Below are 6,038 nucleotides of genomic sequence, written 5' to 3'. Positions count from 1 at the left end.
TTCTATACATAGTACTTTCGAATTATGTTGTAAATGGAGCTTGTATTTTTTGTGTGTATCTATAAAGAGGAAAACCTCGCGTTTTGTTTCTCCTGCATTTCTTTTTTTTTTTATTTTAGCCAGATGAACTAGTCTTTGAGTTGAAAGGAATCCTTAGATTCATGGTATGGCCTTGAGGCTCATTGGGCTGGCGACAATGGCTCTTACGCTTTTGATTGATGCGACCTTTCAGTGTATGTGGGCTGGCAACAATGGCTCTTACGCTTTTGGTCGATGCGACCTTTTAGTGTTTGTGGGCTAGTGACAACGGCTCTTACCTTTTTGCCCTGAGGCATATTTAGTTAACTGTTTTGGGTTCAATCTTCGAATTGGGTTACGACTCAAGCTCATTCAACCCTAAAGCTTTTGAATTGCAAGCTGGCCCTTAGGCTCTTACGCGTTGGGTCGGTACGACATTTTGTATATGTGGGTTGGCGACAATGGCTCTTACGCCTTGGGTCGATGCGACCTTTTATGTAGGCTTTATTTTTCCCTTGATAAGGATTTTTTGAAATAGTGTTTTCCTGACTCTTCGACGATTTAATGAAAAACCTCGATTATGAGTCGTTATATGGCGATGATCGAGCACCTCGGGAGGTTTGGCTCGGAGGCTGAGTATCTCGAAGCCAATGTTTAGGAGCTGACATAGTCAAAGCTCTTTTGCCTATATCGAGGGTAGCCTATTTAACTGGTTCTTTCCGAAGTATATTCGAAGTAATTGAAGACCTATGATTTATAGCGATGGTCGGGCATCCCTAAATCGCCTGAGTTTGGCTGGTACAGCCTTGTGACCGGAGTTATTAGTGTTTGGTCGGAGCCTTTAAGTCCTGAGTGAGGTAGTTTCGGCATCTATATCGAGGGTATGCCTTTTTAGGGGTCTTAAAAGTTCGATATATAGCCAAAACTTTGAGATCGGGTTTATGCCTTTAGTAAGGTCTTACAAGTTTTTCATGCCTTTGAGGTCTTACAGTTTCGGATACTTGGTACAAGTATTGTTCATGCCTTTCTTGAGGTCTTACAGATGTTGATGTTACCTTATGTAGTTCTTACGAGACCGAGGCTACTCGTATGTGGCCTTACGGTCTCGAGTTTTGATAATTCGGTGGAGATGGCAATTGATGACAGTCCCCGAGTCATCGAGGCTTTCTTGGCTCGAGAGCCATTACTTGTGAACTCGGTGTTGCCTCTTTGAAGGCTTACGATTTCGGAGTTCCTGACCCGGGGGTCATGTGGTTTTGAGTATGCTAGTCCCCGAGTGTTCAGGACGCTTCTGGCTTTGGAACCACTTTGTGATCTTGATGTTTCCTCATTCAGGGCTTATGAGTCAGAAGCTCCGACCCGGAGGTCGCGTTGTTTTAAGTTGTTGATGCTAGTCCCCGAGTGTTCGGGAAATTTTTTGGCTCTAGGGCCATTTTTGCAAAAATATCGAGCTTCCTTGAGATGCAAAATGCTTTCGGGAAGTATTCTTTGATTACTTGGAACAAGTATAAATGTTTTTGTTGTTGTGGGCTCGTTGTTCTATGCGAAAATGGTTCGTTCGACCGTTTGGCCTGGTACATTACTTTCCTGTTGAGCCCCCGTTTGGCATATCTTGGCTTCTTCGAGTAGGTGACCTTTGGTCAAGCAGTCGAAGCTGTTTTGTTGCCTTTGACCTGATAATATTGGCTGAGCTACCTGGACCCACAAGCATAGGTTTAATTTGAAATATATCCACAAGAAAAGAAGTTACCAGTGCGTTGTTATGGGGATGAGATAGAGCCTCGAGTTTGCCTCTTCTTGGTGAGGGATGTTTTCATTCTCCTGACCGTGGGTTCCTACAGGGCACCGACACCTTAAAAGATCGTATGGGTGACATGTTGCGGCTCATTTGCTTCGTTTTTTTTTTGTCGCCTCTCTTTCCCAGAACTGATTTTTGGCTTGATCGCTAAGGAATTATTGGAGGTAACCTTTGTCGAGTAGGGCTACCTCTTCCCGGAGTTGTCGGCAATCTTTGGTCCTGTGACCGTGTGTGTTGTGAAATTCACACACTAAGGTATGGTTCCTTTGTGAAGGATCTGATTATACGGGCCTTGGCCATCTGATTTCTCTGATTTTACTAATGGCGAACACGATGTCCAATACATTGACATTGAAGTTGTATTCTGACAAGTGAGGTACCTCCGTCGGCCCTGTGTACCTATCGAAGCCAGCTCTGTTGATGAGTCCCCAAGGATTCTGGCCTCGGTCCATCCTTCGATCATTGCGGGGTATGTTGCGCCTTGGGGCGTTCCTCTTATCTTCGGGGTATGGCTGGTACCTTTCTTTGATTGATTTTGGCTCCTTAAACGGTAGCCTGCCCGGGTATACCGAGCCCGGGGGGATTCTAATTGGTCATCCTCGACCCTGATCTTTGACTGGTATCGGTTGTGGACGTCCGACCAGGTCATGGCAGGGTATTTGACTAGGTTCTATTTCAGCTGCTTTGAAGCCACCGAGCTTCGTTCATTCAGACCTTGAGTGAAGGCATGCACTGCCCAGTCGTCGTAGACTGGTGGTAGTTCCATTCATTCCATTTGAAAGCGAGATATGAACTCTCGCAACATCTCATTCTCCCTCTGTTTGATCTTGAAGACGTCGGATTTCCTGGTTGCTACCTTGATGGCACCAGCATGTGCCTTTATGAAAGAGTCTGCCAGCATGGAAAATGAGTCTATAGAGTTAGAAGCTAGGTTGTGATACCATATCATGGCTCCCTTCGAGAGTGTTTCCCCGAACTTCTTTAGTAAGAAGGACTAATTCGAATATGAAATTTTGAACATGAGGTTGTGAATGGGAATCTGGGCACGTGAGTCCAAGGGGTGAATTTTAGGATCCTATATTTGGGGTTGGGTAATCACTTTAATAGTTGGAATATAAAATTTTGAACATGTATTGATTTATTTATAAATTATTTGACTAGTTTTGGATTGTTCGGCACCGAGCTGAGGCTTTAGAGTGAATTTGGGGCCGGAAAGTAAGCTTTGAGACAGTGTAAATCTCTTTTCTAACCTTGTAAGAGAGAATTAACCTCATAGATGAATTGATTAATATGTGCTCCTATTTATGGGGGCTACGCACGCACAAGGTGACGAGAGTCCGTGTATAGCTACTAATTATGCTATTGTCCGGGTAGTCTAGGACCCATATCATGCTATACTTACAAATGTTCGCACCCTACTTGTTAACTGAATTTCTTAAGTCATATTGAAATTTGATAAAAGAATCATAAAAGGATAAATTTCACTTACTTGAGATCATGAATGGGAAACTTGACTGTTACTGAGAATTTGTGTTTCTTTAAAGTATTTTTTTTTGTGGAGCGGGCCTAACACCTCGGTAGCAGATAGATGCATCTATGGTTCATGTCGTTCAACCCTCTGCAGTGCACAGTTTAAATATCTATGCTGGATCGAGCCATACGACCTTGGCATAATTGCGTATAATGAATCTTTGGAACTATTTATAATTGATATTGCTTCATTGGCTTGGCATATAAATTTTTAAATGATGGAAATAAACTTGAAATTTACTATTAGCGAGAGAATTGTTTATTATTTCCTGTTATGAAGTTTTTCAGCTATATTTATGTAATCCATGCTTAGTTATTATTTTGACATTTTATTGTTAGCCCATAGTAAGTGTCAAAGTCGACCCCTCGTCACTACTTCTTCGAGGTTAGACTGGATACTTACTGGGTACATGTTGTTTATGTACTCACTGCACTAAATGTGCAGGATCTGAGGCAGGTGCATCTGGATATCAATCTGGCGCGCATACTTGATCCCAGTTACGAGACTACACGGTGAGTTGCCTTCCGAGCCGTTCTGCAGCAGCCGGAGTTTTTCTTTTGTTTATTGTTCTGTCTATTTCATTTCAGACAGTAGAGTAGTAACTTTTTTTATATTCTACTAGTAGCCCATACACTTGTGACGCTAGGTCTTGGCACACACTAGTAGACTTGAGGTTTTGGTTTTATTTCTATGGCTATGATTGCACACCGCTGCTTTCATTTAAATTATTTTAAATCTACCATTTATTAAATCTTTTAAAGTAAGAAAAGTTATTTACTTGGAAAGCCTAAAAAAGGGAAATCACAAAAAAATTCACCATTGGCTTGCCTAGAAACGAGGATGGGCGCCATCACGGCCTATAATAGAATTGGGTCGTGACATACGTTGGAGGAGATAGCACGGGCTCATGCCTGCAACAAGAAAGTGCAACCCAGGAAATTTGAAGTAGGGAACCTTGTTCTAAGATGTATTCCCCCGCATCATGAGGAAGCTAAAGAAAAATTCGCCCCGAATTGGAAAGGTCCATACATTGTAACAAGAGTGTTGCCAAAGGAAGTGCTGTATTTGAGAGATATCACAAGAAATGTCCCCGAGATAGATGTCAATGCAGACGCGGTCAAAAGATATTATGATTGACCCTTTACGCAACTTTAACATTCTCTAATTGGGATGACGAAGATTTTCTTTCTCGCTACCCAAATACTATCAACCCTTTGCAAACCCTTTGAGCCGACTCCCATTCCTTTGATTACCCCCTTTGGAACCTGGAAGTCATTGTAAAAAAACAAAAAAGAGTTCATATAATTGAACTACGCTTGACCTGATTCCGAAAGGATACGTAGGCATCCTCACTCTGGGGCTCGGTCACATCAAAATGAAAATTCACAATTTCCCAAAAGTGAAAACTGGGGCAGATGTTTCAATGGTTCGGTGTTGGTTTCGTCTAAAAGGTTCTAAAGTTATAATTCAATCCAAATTATTTTTACCCAAATCCTTTTCAAGTCCTTCCGATCAATCAACAAAAATGTTCAAGAATTGGAGGATACAATTACTCAGATCTGATGCAACCAAAATGAGAGAAATAAAATGAGAAAGTCTTGTTGGTAAAAACCCTCACGGGCACCGTAAGGCGATGGTGAGTAGAGAAATTAAAAAATGAGAGTCTTGTTAGTGAAAACCTGCAAAGGACACTATAAGACGATGGTGAGAAGAGAAATGAGAGAGGTCAACTGGTGAAAACAAGCAAAGGGCTCTAGTGGTCGAAAAGACGATCCTCACAGCCATGGCATCAATACATTCCTGGGCAAGCAAGGTTTCTCGGTTTCAAGGCAAAATTTGTGATGAATTTCTAAGAGTCAGACGCTTTTACACATATCAGGCATCCATTCGAAAAGTCATGTCATGATCGTTGAAGTCTGCATGTACTCCCAGATAAGTCTATCTTTTTATTCCCCGAAAGGGACATCGGGGACATCTCTCATTTAAACACATTTTCCATTGCTTGTTTTTATTTGAATCTCTTTTGGCCTAACTTTGTTCCACAACTAAGGCAAAGAAGAGATGGCAATACAAAGTTACAGGACTCTCATTTAACACAAGCCGATATATTCAAAAGGCTCCCAGCCTCGACAGGGGCATCAAGTCGACCCCGACTAGCCATGGTGGCCAATGCATCGAAATCGAAAACTCTTGGAAGGAGAAAATCAAATTGAAGTGCCTACAAGGCAAAAATGAAGTTGAAAGGTTAAGTCCCACGTGACTAACCATTTTGCAAAGTTTGAAAACTTAAAGGTTCCCCAATGCTCTAAAATTGGAACTTTGCAGAAACAAGTAAAAAGTTAAATGCCCACAAAGGCAAAACAAAGTTGAAAAGCTTAAGTCCCACGCGACCAACCATCATGGCGAAGTTTGGAAAAGCCAAAGGTTCTCCAGGGGTTAGAAATGCAGTTGGTATTCAGAAAACAACCAGTTGCAGTTGAAATAATCATAAAAATTGCACTGGGCACCCTATTTGGTCGCCCCCATTTAACCTATACCCATTTTTTTAAAACTTTTAATTTGTACCCACTTTTTAAATAACTTCAGTCCCCTTTCTCCTCCTCCTTCTCCTCCTTCGTTTTCTTCTTCTTCTTCTTTCTTCTGCTGCTGTTGGTGCTGCTATGGAACTTCAGTTATTAAAATTTTGTGTAG

This window comes from Nicotiana tabacum, chromosome 8 (assembly GCF_000715075.1).
Source record: "Nicotiana tabacum cultivar K326 chromosome 8, ASM71507v2, whole genome shotgun sequence".
NCBI classification, from domain to species: domain Eukaryota; kingdom Viridiplantae; phylum Streptophyta; class Magnoliopsida; order Solanales; family Solanaceae; genus Nicotiana; species Nicotiana tabacum.
The sequence above is the reverse complement of the archived record's forward strand: the minus strand, read 5'-3'. Positions refer to the sequence as shown.